The 16083-nt window shown below is 42.4% G+C and overlaps 1 protein-coding gene across 1 annotated transcript in view; it reads left to right on the forward strand.

Moving 5' to 3' along the window:
• Positions 1-6762: 6762 nt before the first annotated feature.
• Positions 6763-16083, forward strand: part of LOC106603400 (neuronal tyrosine-phosphorylated phosphoinositide-3-kinase adapter 1) — a 46186-nt gene continuing 36865 nt past the window's right edge. Inside the window, exon 1 of the mRNA XM_045717080.1 lies at positions 6763-7617. The gene's annotated coding sequence lies outside the window, so the exon portion shown is untranslated. The remainder of the gene's footprint in view (positions 7618-16083) is intronic.

The following is a 16083-nucleotide window of genomic DNA, read 5'->3' on the forward strand; positions in this document are numbered from 1 at the left end:
GTCATGTCAATCGCAATGTACCAGCTTGGACGTACATTTACATCTTACATGAATGCATGCATTCCAGATACACATTCTGTGCAAGCCTGCTCATATTAGAAGATAATTATATGATATTCATGTGGTTCATGAGATGTAAAAGCTTATCCAGGCATTGGAAAGCAGTGGGGGCTGCTGAGAGGACAGCTCATAACAATGGTTGGAATGGTGCGAATGGAATGGCATGATGTATTTGATACCATTCCACTGATTCCGCTGCAGCCATTACCATGAGCCCATCCTCCCTAACTAAAGTGCCACCAACCTCCTGTGTTGAAAAGATCTGATGTTCTACGCACGCCTGCCCAGAATTTGTGTATCTGATACGCTCCTTATATGTCTTCTGACTATGGCTGTGTTCGAAGAGGATCAAAACTGTAATGTATCATGGGTAAATTGTGACTGACTGATCTACAAAAAGTAATGAGTAGTTATTTATGATGCAATGTTCTTTGTAGATCAGTCAGTCGGTAGTTGCCTGCACTGTTGGCTGCAATGTCAAACAAGCCCATTGTCTTTTGACTTCCGAGACCGTGGGAGGAGGCCTGTAGGTCTACATACTGTAGAGATGGAAGGGCCCTTCCGAAAGTGTGTGTTGATTACGACATCTGGCTATTCAGGGGCTGTGAAATATGAAAAGCAAGGTGTGGACTTGTCTCCAAATAGTAATAAATATTTAAAGGGACTCACCATAAGCTACATTATCTTGGATATGAGTCTTATTAAGTTGATTATTCATTATATTTCTGGCACATTTCTTAAGTAGGCTACACTCTCAGAAAAAAATATGTTATCTAGAACCTAAAATGGGACTTTCCCCATAAGAGGACCCTTAGAAGAACCCGTTTTGGTTCTAGATAGAACCCTTTTGATTCAAGGTATAACCATTTAGGGTTCCAAGAAGAACACTTTCCACAGAGTGTTCTACATGGAATCCAAAAGGTTTCTACCTAGAACCAAAAAGGGTTGTACCTCTAAGCAAAATATTTATCCTATTGGGACAGACGAAGAACCCTTTTGGAACACTTTTTTCTAAAAGTTTAGATCTACTGGTGCTCTACATGCCTAGTGTCACCTGTTTCCCTTCAAAGGCCACAAACTATCATGGTCCAAACACTCCAAGGCAGTTGTGAAGAGGGCATGACAACACCTTTTCCCCCTCAGGAGACTGAAAAGATTTGGCATGAGTCCCAAGATCCTCAAAAGGTTCTACAGCTGCACCATCGAGAGCATCCTGACCGGTTGCATTACCACCTGGTATGGCAACTGCTTGAAATTTGACGGTAAAGGCGCTACAAAGGGTAATGCATATGGCCCAGTACATCACAGGGGCCAAGCTTCCTGACATCTAGGACCTAAACTCAGGAAAAAAAGAAACGCCCCTTTTTCAGGACCCTGTCTTTCAAAGATAATTCGTAAAAATCTAAATAACTTCACAGATCTTCATTGTAAAGGGTTTAAACCCCTTTTCCCATGCTTGTTCAATGAACCATAAACAATTAATGAACATGCACCTGTTGAACGGTCGTTAAGACACTAACAGCTTACAGACGGTAGGCAACTAAGGTCACAGTTATGAAAACTTAGGACACGAAAGAGGCCTTTCTATTGACTCTGAAAAACACCAAAAGAAAGATGCCCAGGGTCCCTGCTCATCTGCGTGAACATGCCTTAGGCATGCTGCAAGGAGGCATGAGGACTGCAGATGTGGCCAGGGCAATAAATTGCAATGTCTGTACTGTGAGACGCCTAAGACAGCGCTACAGGGAGACAGGACGGAAAGCTGATCGTCCTCACAGTGGCAGACCACGTGTAACACCACCTGCACAGGATCAGTACATCCGAACATCACACCTGCGGGACAGGTACAGGATGGCAACAACAACTGCCCAAGTTACATCAGGAAAGCATAATCCCTCCATCACTGCTCAGACTGTCACCAATAGGCTGAGAGAGACTGGACTAAGAGCTTGTAGGCCTGTTGTAAGGCAGGTCCTCACCAGACATCACCGACAACAACGTCGCCTACGGGCACAAACCTACCATCGCTGGACCAGACAGGACTGGCAAAAAGTGCTCTTCACTGATGAGTCGTGGTTTTGTCTCACCAGGGATGATGGTCGGATTCGTGTTTATCGTCAAAGGAATGAGCGTTACACCGAGGCCTGTACTCTGGAGCGGGATCGATTTGGAGGTGGAGGGTCCATCATGGTCTGGGGCGGTGTGTCACAGCATCATCGGACTGAGCTTGTTGTCATCGCAGGCAATCTCAACGCTGTGCGTTACAGGGAAGACATCCTCCTCCCTCATGTGGTACCCTTCCTGCAGGCTCATCCTGAGATGACCCTCCAGCATGACAATGCCACCAGCCATACTGCTTGTTCTGTGCGTGATTTCCTGCAAGACAGGAATGTCAGTGTTCTGCCATGGTCAGCGACGAGCCCGGATCTCAATCCCATTGAGCACATCTGGGACCTGTTGGATCGGAGGGTGAGTGCTAGGGCCATTCCCCCCAGAAATGTCCTGGAACTTGCAGGTGCCTGGTGGAAGAGTGGGGTAACATCTCACAGCAAGAACTGGCAAATCTGGTGCAGTCCATGAGGAGGAGATGCACTGCAGTACTTAATGCAGCTGGTGGCCACACCAGATACTGACTGTTACTTTTGATTTTGACCCCCCCCCCCCTTTGTTCAGGGACACATTATTTCATTTCTGTTAGTCACATGTCTCAGTTGTTGAATCTTGTTATGTTCATACAAATATTTACACATGTTAAGTTTGCTGAAAATAAACGCAGTTGACAGTGAGAGGACGTTTCTTTTTTTTAATGAGTTTATGTACTAGGTGGTGTCAGAGGAAGGCCCCAAAAATTGTCAAAGACTCCAGTCACCCAATTCATAGACTGTTGTCTCTGCTACTGCATGGCAAGCGGTACCAGAGCACCGAGTCTAGGACCAAAAGGCTCCTTAACAGCTTCTACCCCCAAGCCATAAGACTGTTGAAAAATTAATCAAATGGCCACAGGGACTATTTACATTGACCCCCCCCCCCCTTTGTTTTTCAGTGCTGCTACATGCTGTTTATTATCTATGAATAGTCACTTGACAAATTACCTCGACTAACCTGTACCACGCACATTGACTTAATATTGGTACCCCCTGTATATAGCCTCGTTATTGTTATGTAATTTTGCTGTGTTACTTATTTGTATTTATAAAAAAAATTTAAAACTTTATTTAGTAAATATTTTCTTGACTCTATTTCTTGAACTGCGTTGTTGGTTAACGCTTGTAAGTAAGCATTTCATGGTAAGGTCTGTTTTATTCAGCCCATGTGACGAATGTCATTTGATTTGATTTGAAAGGGTATAAAGCACTAAAGGTAGGCCTTTAACTAATGGTAAAATTAAGTTAAGAGTATGAGTCGAATAGAGACTACATAAAAAATGTCAGTTATTTATCTAGAAAGGGTATTACACATATGCCCTCAGCTATTTTCGATTAAGGCAGCACCCCGCACCTCTCTGATTGAGGGGTTGGGTTAAATGCCTAAGACACATTTCAGTTGAAGGAATTCAGTTGTACAACTGACTAGGTATCCCCCTTTCCCTTTCTTTTCTCTCATTTCTTCCATCTCCCTGGTTTGGAGCTTAGGCCTACACAGTAGCCTAATGGATATGATTCTTTCTACTGTAGCGATATTTGCATACAGTTGAATTCGGAAGTTTACATACACCTTAACCAAATACATTTAAACTAAGTTTTTTTGCAATTCCTGACATTTAATCCTAGTAAAAATTCCCTGTCTTAGGTCAGTTAGGATTCCACTTTATTTTAAGAATGTGAAATGTCAGAATAATAGTAGAGAGAATTATTTATTTCAGCTTTTATTTCTTTCATCACATTCCCAGTGGGTCAGAAGTTTATATACACTCAATTAGTATTTGTAGCATTGCCTTTAAATTGTTTAACTTGGGTCAAATGTTTCAGGTAGCCTTCCACAAGCTTCCCACAATAAGATGTGTGAATTTTGGCCCATTCCTCCTGACAGAGCTGGTGTAACTGAATCAGGTTTGTAGGCCTCCTTGCTCGCAGACGCTTTTTCAGTTCTGCCCACACATTTTCTATGGGATTGAGGTCAGGGCTTTGTGATGGCCACTCCAATACTTTGACTTTGTTGTCCTTAAGCCATTTTGCCACAACTTTGGAAGTATGCTTGGGGTGATTGTCCATTTGGAAGACCCATTTGCGCCCAAGCTTTAACTTCCTGACTGATGTCTTGAGATGTTGTTTCAATAAATCCACATGATTTTCATTCCTTATGATGCCATCTATTTTATGAAGTGCACCAGTCCCTCCTGCAGCAAAGCACCCCCACAACATGATGCTGCCACCCCCGTGCTTCACGGTTGGGATGGAGTCTTCGGCTTGCAAGCTCCCCCTTTTTCCTCCAAACATAATGATGGTCATTATGGCCAAACAGTTCTATTTTTGTTTCATCAGACCAGAGGACATTTCTCCAAAAAGTATGATTTTTGTCTCCATGTGCAGTTGCAAACCGTAGTCTGTCTTTTTTATGGCGGTTTTGGAGCAGTGGCTTCTTCCTTGCTGAGCGGCCTTTCAGGTTATGTCGATATAGGATTCGTTTTACTGTGGATATAGATACTTTTGTACCTGTTTCCTCCAGCATCTTCACAAGGTCCTTTGCTGTTGTTCTGGGATTGATTCGCACCAAAGTACGTTCATCTCTAGGAGACAGAATGCGTCTCCTTCCTGAGCGGTATGACGGCTGCGTGGCCCCATGATGTTTATACTTGCATACTATTGTTTGTACAGATGAACGTGGTACCTTCAGGCATTTGGAAATTGCTCCCAAGGATGAACCAGACTTGTGGAGGTCTACAAATTTTTGCTGAGGTCTTGGCTGATTTCTTTTGATTTTCCCATGATGCCAAGCAAAGAGGCACTGAGTTTGAAGGTAGGTCTTGAAATACATCCACAGGTACACCTCCAATTGACTCAAATGATGTCAATTAGCCTATCAGAAGCTTCTAAAGCCATGACATCATTTTCTGGAATTTTCCAAGCTGTTTAAAGGCACAGTCAACTTAGTGTATGTAAACCTCTGACCCACTGCAATTGTGATACAGTGAATTATAAGTGAAATAATCTGTAAACAATTGTTGGAAAAATTACTTGTGTCATGCACAAAGTAGATGTCCTAACCGACTTGCCAAAACTTTAGCTTTAACAAAAAATGTGTGGAGTGGTTGAAAAATGAGTTTTAATGACTCCAACCTAAGTGTATGTAAACTTCCGACTTTAACTGTATAATCACGGAGAGCCTATGGCTACATACAGGCAATGAATATACTTATACGAACACTTCTCAGGAGGAACCAGGTAATGTACACATTTTTATACTACCTGTAACAAAGCATGTAATGGACTGTTGACTGCATGACTGAGACCCCAAGCATTGGACCCCTCCCTGCGTTGTAACTGACATTGTAGAAGCCGCAAGTACAATTAAGATATCTCTAGCCTGCAGGAATCCATTGATATGCCTCATCGCCTCACAAACATTCAACAACATGGGCAGTTACGAGTTCAGCTCAAAGTAAACAGAAACTTTAGCACCACTGTTCAACTGAACAGCAATGCGCTCAGGCCCACACACATTTTAGCACCGTGGACAGTACCTCGACCAGCATGAAGTAGGCTAGCCTAAACAGAAGACTGACAGCTGATTCAGCACCACGGCCACTGAACAGCGCTGTAGCCATGAGCACCTTAGTTCAGCACCATGGACAATACCGCGAAGGCGAAAAGCGAAGTAAAGAGAAAACCATCTAGATTCAGCACCACAGCCGCTGAACAGCGCCGCACCCAGGCAGCTCATATCCTGAGTGAACATTCCAAACACCTCTAATTGCAGGCGGAAAGCCTGCGGACAGATTACATACTTTGCTATAGTTTCCATCCCCCCTTTCCAGTCCCCCTGAATTTTAGAATTGCGAACTTGTAGGAAATAAATAAAACATAATTGCAAAACTGCTCTCAGACTCTTTGGTATCCCGTTACACCCTGACAGTGTTCAGCTTCTGAGAATAAATCTGCTACATATTTCCTTTCTTCACATGCCAACCTGTCATATAAGACAGTGATGATGGTGCAGCCATTTTCAAAGGTGCTTCTATTTATAGATTAAGAGGAGAGTGATGGGATGGAGAGGAGAAACTAGGCGGGATTGAAGGAAACCAACATGAAAGTAAGCCTTAGAGAACTTTAGGCTAAATAGGCAACTGTTATAGAGTGGTAATTTAATAGACTGGCTATCTGTTTAAAAAAGATCATAGTGGAATGTAAAACAGTTTTGGGACACTTCCACCGCCGACAAAATCCCAATTTAACTCAATCCCAATTCAGTTTGCAGTTCACAATATTGAAAATACAGACCTCAAGATGGGAAAGAGGACTAGCCTAACGAAGTGACAGGGTTAATACCTGTAATAAACTGTTCATAACTGGCTAGTCGACAAAGTTGATACAAGTCCTGAAATGGTTTAATGTATTTCTGAAGATTTTGTTTTGACCCTGTCTGTTGAAGTTCAATGCGTTTGGTGTGAATGTGTGTCATGTCAACCGGTGCACAATGTGCTTTTCGCAAGCCGTGTGTTATTTTATGTGTGAATGTAATGTTGGTGCCTATGTCTGTCCGTTTCTAAGGTGAAGATGGGCTGCTATAGGGGATGTGCGTTTAGGAATGCACACGCTGTCAGTCTGCTTACGTCTGCAACGAGTCCGCAGACGAAATTGCAAATAGCCTACTGGAGCGGAGTCAGTTGATAGAGGTGGAGAAAAGGGCAGACATATAAATGTAGAAAAAAAACGACGTATAGAAAATTCGGAGGCTACTCGGTCAGGCGGGCAGATATGTTGACTCGACCATCGAAAAAAACGACGTCACATCGTGTTGAACGAGACGCGCATTATATAATCTTTATAAACCTGCCTCGTTGCATCCGTTTTTTTTTTATCAACCAATGGCCTCTTCTGGACAACTATGCATATGAATATAAATGCAAATATCTGGTAGCGCACTGCTTGAACCGAAATGTCTGTGTTTATTTGTGCTGTTGTTATTTTTAGCCTAAGCCATCCATGTTTCATCTGATGGTTCCGAAAAGGCGCATAATTTAATAGCATTACATTATTTTATTTGTGAATGGGGTTTATCCCTCTGTTTTTTGGAGACGAACATTTTATAACGTCGCAATGAACTGCACCATGGATTTCAATCAGATTTCTTAGGGTATAGTGCCGGTTTAATCGGTGGAAAGAGGGAAACGCTGTTCATGTAAACAAGAGCCGACAATCCTCTCAGATCCGCCCCATTTATTTATTATATCTTTCAGTATTTCTTGACACATCTGGAAAAGTGTTTTTTTCTACCGTTCTTCCATGAAGACGGCAATGTCATCATCAACATCCCGGCGTGGTTTTGTTGTTGTCTGATTTTACTACTGGATATCGGCAGTTACCCCTGCGCCAAGCCATACATCAGCATTTCTATAAGGTAATGCCTTTACCTTCATTTCCCATAACATGTTATAGGAACAGCAAATGTTGCCCCAAACACCATAGATGAAATCAGATCCCTTAAATATATTATTGCATATAGCCTACCTTACTGTAATATTGCATGTGAAGTCAATGTAAATAGGAGCTAGAGGTCGGTGTAAGGTGTTTTTCCACAATAATTGACATGTATGCAATTTCTGCTGTAGCACAAGTAGGCCTAGTAGATGATACATCGTGTGTTTGTATGCTATGCCATTTCCCACAGAAACTCTAGTCAGCATGTCTGCTTTATTTGCGATAGAACTATAAAGATAACGTATCCCAGGTTTTAGTACTGTGCGTTTAACTTCAGTCGTGACGTGACTAGTGCTCGTAAATATTTCACAGAAAAACAAAAAGTCGATCAGCTGACTTCTGATGATGGAGCCCATGCACGGTATCTTTCTAATCATATTTTAACGGATGGCTTTGTCAGAAAACCTCTTATCAGACTTGGTCATCGCGTAAACATACCGACAGTGTCGTTGGAATTCATAATAATGACATTGTTTCTGTTGTTTATGTGAATAAATGTGTAGACATTAGGCCTACGCACCGCGTCTGTGCGCGTTGTCAGGTGAATGGGTTTATCATGCTCGCGTCTTTGGGGTGTTGGGGTTGGGGATGTGCTCGTCTGGCTGGGATGATAATTTGTTTTGAGTTCATGAAGCTATTTCGATATCAGTGCTTTAGCTAATATAATTTCATCTGAAACACATTTAATGACAGCGTGAGGATGCATATGCCCCATGTACAGAATGCCTCTATCAAGCTGCCTCTACCATGGTCGTTAAATTGGACAAACAGAGGCGTGGGGGCGTGGCGTGTGTAACATTTTAGTGCTGGATACGCTGAGACGTGACGAGTACTCACTCAGATTCACCTTTCAGGCTAAAATATTTGTATTGCAGACTGACAAATGAACACAGAATGTAGGCCTACCAAATTACAGGAGGGAGGCTGGTGGCGTGGGGGATTCCAATATACACTATCTGTAAGTTATTTGTATGACTGTGACTGCAGCCATTTGTCTCCACCCTTGCAGAGCCATGTGGAGCTTTTCTATACACGCATATTCTATGCCAATAATTATAATCAGTTTCATTTGAATACCAGGGTGTAGTGAGGAGTTTTAGCTTGGGGAAGGAAGCTTTGATAAAAACGAAAAGATAAGAAGCTCCACATGATAAGAAACTCCACATGTACAATGATGTCCACACATGTCTGGAGGCTAACAATTTATGTGACCCAATCCAATTCCATGTCGTGTCACAAGTTCCTACTGTATGTACAGTTGAAGTCGGAAGTTTACATACACTTAGGTTGGAGTCATTAAAACTCGTTTTTCAACCACTCCACACATTTCTTGTTAACTTTGTGCACGATACAAGTAATTTTCCAACAATTGTTTACAGACAGATTACTTCACTTATAATTCACTGTATCACAATTGCAGTGGGTCAGAAGTTTACATACACTAAGTTGACTGTGCCTTTAAACAGCTTGGAAAATTCCAGAAAATTATGTCATGGCTTTAGAAGCTTCTGATAGGCTAATTGACATCATTTGAGTCCATTGGAGGTGTACCTGTGGATGTATTTCAAGGCCTACCTTCAAACTCAGTGCCTCTTTGCTTGACATCATGGGAAAATCAAAAGAAATCAGCCAAGACCTCAGAAAAAAATTGTAGACCTTCACAAGTCTGATTCATCCTTGGGAGCAATTTCCAAACGCCTGAAGGTACCACGTTCATCTGTACAAACAATAGTATGCAAGTATAAACCCCATGGAACCACGCAGCCGTCATACCGCTCAGGAAGGAGACGCGTTCTGTCTCCTAGAGATTAATGTACTTTGGTGCGAAAAGTGCAAATCAATCCCAGAACAACAGCAAAGGACCTTGTGAAGATGCTGGAGGAAGCAGGTACAAAAGTATCTATATCCACAGTAAAACGAGTCCTATATCTACATAACCTGAAAGGCCGCTCAGCAAGGAAGAAGCCACTGCTCCAAAACCGCCATAAAAAGACAGACTACGGTTTGCAACTGCACATGGGGACAAAGATCGTACTTTTTGGAGAAATGTCCTCTGGTCTGATGAAACAAAAATAAAACTGTTTGGCCCCAATGACCATCGTTATGTTTGGAGGAAAAAGGGGGAGGCTTGCAAGCCGAAGAACACCATCCCAACCGTGAAGCACGGGGGTGGCAGCATCATGTTGTGGGGGTGCTTTGCTGCAGGAAGGACTGGTGCACTTCACAAAATAGAGGGCCTCATGGGGAAGGAAAATCATGTGGATATATTGAAGCAACATCTCAAGACATCAGTCAGGAAGTTAAAGCTTGGTTGCAAATGGGTCTTCCAAATATTTGTACCATTTGCTCTAGCTTGCCTAGAGTGCCAGGTTTTAGTTTTTTTAATTTTGTGATGATTCTATTGTTCCATGATGTCAGACAATGTCACAGTATCTAACGAAGGTGGCCCCCCTCCTCGGTCGGGCGGCGCTCGGCGGTCGTCGTCGCCGGCCTATTAGCTGCCACCGATCGTTGTTTCTGTGTCTCTTGGTTTTGTCTGTCTATCCCGCACCTGTTTTGTGTCTGTCATTAGTGGGGGGTTATTTAGTGTGTATTTTCAGTTGGGGTTCTCGTGCGGGATTGTTTATTGTCTACTCTAGACAGTTGCGAGTATAGCTGTTTTTTTTGCTGGATATTGTCTATTGTATTGACGGGCTGCGCCCCGTGCGCTTTTCCGGAGCGTTTAATTTTTTGGGAATGTGTTTTTCCCTGGCGGACTTTGTCACGCGCCCTGTGCCCTACGGCTATTGTGTTGGCATTTATTATTAAAACACTGTTGCTCCGGCCCTCTGCCTCCTGCTCCTGATTCCACATCTCCACTGGTCCTAGACAGCCGTGACAGACAAGCTCAATCCAGCACAGATAAAGTATATGTAATATCTATTTTTAACTTGCATACTTCCAAAGTTGTGGCAAAATGGCTTAAGGACAACAAAGTCAAGGTATTGGAGTGGCCATCACAAAGCCCTGACCTCAATCCCATAGAACATTTGTGGGCAGAACTGAAAAAGCGTGTGTGAGCAAGGGGGCCTACAAACCTGACTCAGTTACACCAGCTCTGTCAGGAGGAATAGACCAAAAATCACCAAACTTATTGTGGGAAGCTTGTGGAAGGCTACCCGAAACGTTTGACCCAAGTTAAAGGCAATGCTACCAAATACTAATTGAGTTTTTGTAAACTTCTGATCCACTGGGAATGTGATGAAAGAAATAAAAGCTGAAATAAATAATTCTCTCTACTATTATTCTGACATTTCACATTCTTAAAATAAAGTGGTGATCCTAACTGACCTAAGACAGGGAATTTTTACTAGGATTAAATGTCAGGAATTGTGAAAAACGGAGTTTAAATGTACTTGGCTAAGGTGTATGTAAACTTCCAACTTCAACTGTATGTTCCTATGAGTGTACATGTGCAGTAATATGTGTCTGATTTGTGGTCATTTTCATTTAATTTCTGGTCAGTTGAATTTAACATCAACTTCCAGTGCAATTCCTGAATTGACTGGCATCAAGATGGCAAACTGCTTCTTACTCGAGTGTGTGTTTGTTTGACGATTTTCTGCTATCGTGAAAGTTTGCATACATATTGGTATTATACTGTAAATGTGCATGCATATGTCGGGATTTGATCATATTTATATATGAAAATCAATCTCCATATAGGTATTTATGTGCGTGTGTCTCTGTGTGTGTCTGTGTTATTAGAGGGTGCTTTAGGTACCAATGTATCCTAAAATATTGTTGAAAATAAAACTTAAAAGCATTAAGTATCCTAGTGGTTAGAGCATTGGGCCAGTAACCGAGAGGTTGCTAGATCAAATCCCTGAGCTGACAAGGTAAAAATCTGTTTTTCTGCCCCTGAACAAGGCAGTTAACCTACTGTTCCTAGGCTGTCATTGTAAATAATAATTTGTTCTTAACTGACTTTCCAAGTTAAATAAAGGTAAAATGGAAGAAAAAAGTAGCATCATCCTTACCCAAAGTCCCTAAACTCCTCCAATGTTCAGTGATTATAGCAGCAAGATAATCTATAGCAACTCCTAGTGGTTGTGGATTAGAACACACAGCTTAAATCTTTCTCTTCCTACTAAGTTGGCCAATGCATTAGTAAAGTACACATTCCCATCTTTCCCACCTCCCACACATTCCCACCTTTCTCCCTGAATGTCACAGAATTCTGTTTTTTCTTTGCTAATGCTACCATCCACCTAAGAAAGGACAGTTACAGTGGAGTCGATGGACCCAATGAACCCTCTCTATATTGAGCAGCTTCTGACTGAAAATACATGAATGAAAAACACATGTTTCAGCAGCATTGTAGGAACCCTCTCATTCATTTTGACATCCATTTCAAGATATCGATGAGTAGGATGCAAACAGCGACACAGGCGTGGATAGTGTTGTGCCTTCAGAAAGTTTTCATACTCCTTGACTTATTCCACATTTTGTTGTGTCATAGCCTAATTTCAAAATTGATTAAATATATTTTTTTCTCACCTATTTACACACAATACCCCATCATGACAAAGAGAAAACATGTTTTTAAAATCTTCTGCAAATGTATTGAAAATTAAATGCATTAATATCTCATTTACAAGTATTCTCTCTAGTATTCTCTCATTTACAAGCACACTCTCTAAAGGCTTTCCACACTTGGATTGTAGCAACATTTGCCTATTTTTCTTTTCAAAATTCTTCAAGATCTATCAAATTGGTCGTTGATCATTGCTAGACAACCAATTTAAGTCCGTGCCATATATTTTCAAGTAGATTTAAGTCAAAACTTTAACTTGGCCACTCAGGAACATTCACTGTCTTCTTGTTAAGCAACTCCAGTGTAGATCTGGCCTTGTGTTTTAGGTTATTGTCCTGCTGAAAAGTAAATTCATTTTTTACATTGTAGCAGACGCTCTTATCCAGAGCGACTTACAGTAGTGAATGCATCCATTTCATCCAATGCATTTTTTTGTACTGGCCCCCCATGGGAATCGAACCCACAACCCTGGCGTTGCAAACACGATGCTCTACCAACTGAGCCACAGGGAAGGCTTATCTACCAGTGTCTGGTGGAAAGCAGACTGAACCAGGTTTTTCTTTAGGATTTTGCCTGTACTTAGCTCCATTCCGTTTCTTTTTTATCCTGAAAAACTGCCCAGTCCTTAATGATTACAAGCATACCCATAACGTGATGCAGCCACCACTATGCTTTAAAATATGGAAAGTGATACTCAGTAATATGTTGTATTGGATTTCCCCCAAACACAACACTTTGTATTCAGGACAGAAAGTGAATTGCTTTGAAATATTTTGTTACAGTATTATTTTAGTGCCTTGTTGCAAACCAGATGCATGTTTTTGGAAAAATAAATTCTGTACTTCCTTCTTTTCCCTCTGTCAATTAGGTTAGTATCGTGGACTAACTACAATGTTGTTGATCCATCCTCAGTTTTCTCCTATCACAGTCATTAAACTCTTTAACTGTTTTATGGATGCCTGTATCTTTGTAGTGACTGGGTAAATTGATACACCATCCAAAGTGTAATGAATAACTTTACCATTCTGAAGGGGATATTCAATATCTGCTTTTTTAAACCCATCTACCAATAGGTGCTGTTCTTTGCGAGGCATTGGAAAGCCTCTCTGGTCTTTGTGGTTGAATCTGTGTTTGAAATTCACTGCTCGACTGAGGAACCTGACAGATAATTGTATATGTGGGGTTCAGAGATGAGGTAGTAATTAAAAAATCATGTTAAACCCTATAATTGCACACAGAGTAAGTCCATGCAACTTATTATGTTACTTGTTAAGCAAATGTTTACTCCTGAGCTTAGTTAGGCTTGCCATAACAAAGGGGCTGAATACTTATTGACTCAAGACATTTTAGCATTTCATTTTTTCTTAATTTGTAAACATTTCAAAAAAACATAATTCCACTTTGACATTATGGGGTATTGTGTGTAGGCCAGTGACAAAAAATATTTAATCCATTTTAAATTCAGGCTGTAACACAACAAAATGTGGAAAAACTCAAGGGATGTGAATACTTTCTGAAGGCACTGTAGGTGTAAAACTGGTGATGATGACTAAAAGAGGGAAAACGAAAGGGTCCACTGCAATGAACGAGAGGGAAAGAGAGAGAGCCCACTATCTGGCCATTTGCCCGAGGAGGGCTAAGACGTTCCATCAGACACAGACATGCAGTGGGATTCCAGAGATGTTGAGGGATTGAAAGATGGAGGGATACTCAAATGAGCCTGACAGACAGGGGGCAAGAAAAGGCTCACAGAGGGAAATACGGAAGAGAGACAAAGAGAGAGAGGACAGAGAGAGAGAGGACAGAGAGAGAGAGAGAGAGAGCACAGAGAGAGAGAGCTAGAGAGAGGACAACGAGAGAGAGGACAGAGAGATAACAGAGAGAGAGAGGACAGAGAGAGAGGACAGAGAGAGAGAGAGAGCACAGAGAGAGAGAGAGCTAGAGAGAGGACAGAGAGAGAGAGAGGACAAAGAGAGAGGAGAGAGAGAGAGGACAGAGAGAGAGAGGACAAAGAGAGAGAGAGGAGAGAGAGAGAGAGGGAGAGGACAGAGAGAGAGAGAGGACAGAGCGAGAGAGAGGACAGAGAGAGAGGACAGAGAGAGAGAGAGAGGACAGAGAGAGAGAGAGGGAGGACAGAGAGCGAGGACAGAGAGAGAGAGGACAGAGAGAGAGAGAGGACAGAGAGAGAGAGAGAGAACAGAGAGAGAGAGAGGACAGAGAGAGAGAGGACAGAGAGAGAGGACAGAGAGAGAGAGAGAGGAGAGAGAGAGGACAGAGAGAGAGAGAGAGAGAGGACAGAGAGAGGACAGAGAGAGAGAGAGAGAGGACAGAGCGAGAGAGAGAGGACAGAGAGCGAGGACAGAGAGAGAGCGTGTGAGAGAGAGCGTGTGAGAGAGAGAGGACAGAGAGAGAGAGGACAGAGAGAGAGGACAGAGAGAGAGAGAGGACAGAGAGAGACAGAGAGAGAGGACAGAGAGAGAGAGGACAGAGAGAGAGGACAGAGAGAAAGAGGACAGAGAGAGAGAGGACAGAGAGAGAGAGAGAGAGGGGACAGAGAGAGAAAGAGAGGACAGAGAGAGAGAGGGGACAGAGAGAGAGGACAGAGAGAGAGAGGACAGAGAGAGAGAGAGGACAGAGAGAGAGAGAGGACAGAGAGAGAGGACAGAGAGAGAGAGAGGACAGAGAGAGAGCGAGGACAGAGAGAGAGGACAGAGAGAGAGAGAGGACGGAGAGAGAGGACAGAGAGAGAGAGCGCGAGAGAGATGAAGGGAGGAACTGACTAGTGTCAGACAGACATGGCAGATGCTCACATTTAAAGCTCATTTCTCCACTAGAGTTCCGCACTGCCGGGCTCCTGATCTGGCTGATCCGCGATGAATCTTTTACTGCAGATGTCCTGGAAGCGCAAAATTTAATTTGACTGGACCAGAGTGTGAGCAGTATGATTATATACAGTATGATTCAGAGCCCTGTTTGTGGGGAGGGAGGGAGAGAAAGAGAGAGCGGGAGAGAGGGGTAGAGAGAGAGAGAGAGAGAGAGAGAGAGAGAGAGAGAGAGAGAGAGAGAGAGAGTCTGTGAGTGTGGGTAAAGGAACCAGAGCAGGTGTAGTAATAGCACATACTGTAGTGTGACTGGAGTCCAGCTGTAGTCCTCTCTAAAGCTGAGGACGGATGGGAGGAGGAGTGGGGTGTTCACGGGATCAAGATAATTCCCAGATTTGTTAGTAGATTAAGTTAAGGAATAAGAGGAACAAGATGGCGGACTGAACACAGCAGTGCAGTTCACCTCAATATAAAAACATAATATTCAATATCTGTAAGTTAGACTAAATATTAACACTTCACATACTGGTGGGTAATAACCTGGATAACAACACAAAACAAATCATAAGGCTAGAGAAATGTATCGACAAATATTACAAAAACATGCAACACCCAAACATGATGGAGAACCAATCTCCAAAAGAAAACGTGACTCCTTGACGGACAGAGACGATTTAAGCTTTTCACCAACAGGAATGGTAAGGGTGGAAAACCGATCTGTTAAAATTGATAAATCACAAACTGGGCATACGGTACTTGAATCAGATGGTAAAGATATAAAGGAGTTATTAAAGGCGAGTGATGAAAAAGCTGTGACAATGGAGAAAGAAACAAACAAGCTAAAAGGGACTAAGATTGAAACGGACGTTAATGAACTTAAAAAGGAAACATCTTTCTGAGAGAAGCCTTAATTGACATACATACTAGATCTAGGAGAGAACATCTGGTACTTACTGGTATCCAAGAGAAAGAAGGAGAAGTTCCTGGG

The sequence above is a fragment of the Salmo salar genome, chromosome ssa04, assembly GCF_905237065.1.
Source record: "Salmo salar chromosome ssa04, Ssal_v3.1, whole genome shotgun sequence".
Classification (NCBI taxonomy): Eukaryota; Metazoa; Chordata; class Actinopteri; order Salmoniformes; family Salmonidae; genus Salmo; species Salmo salar.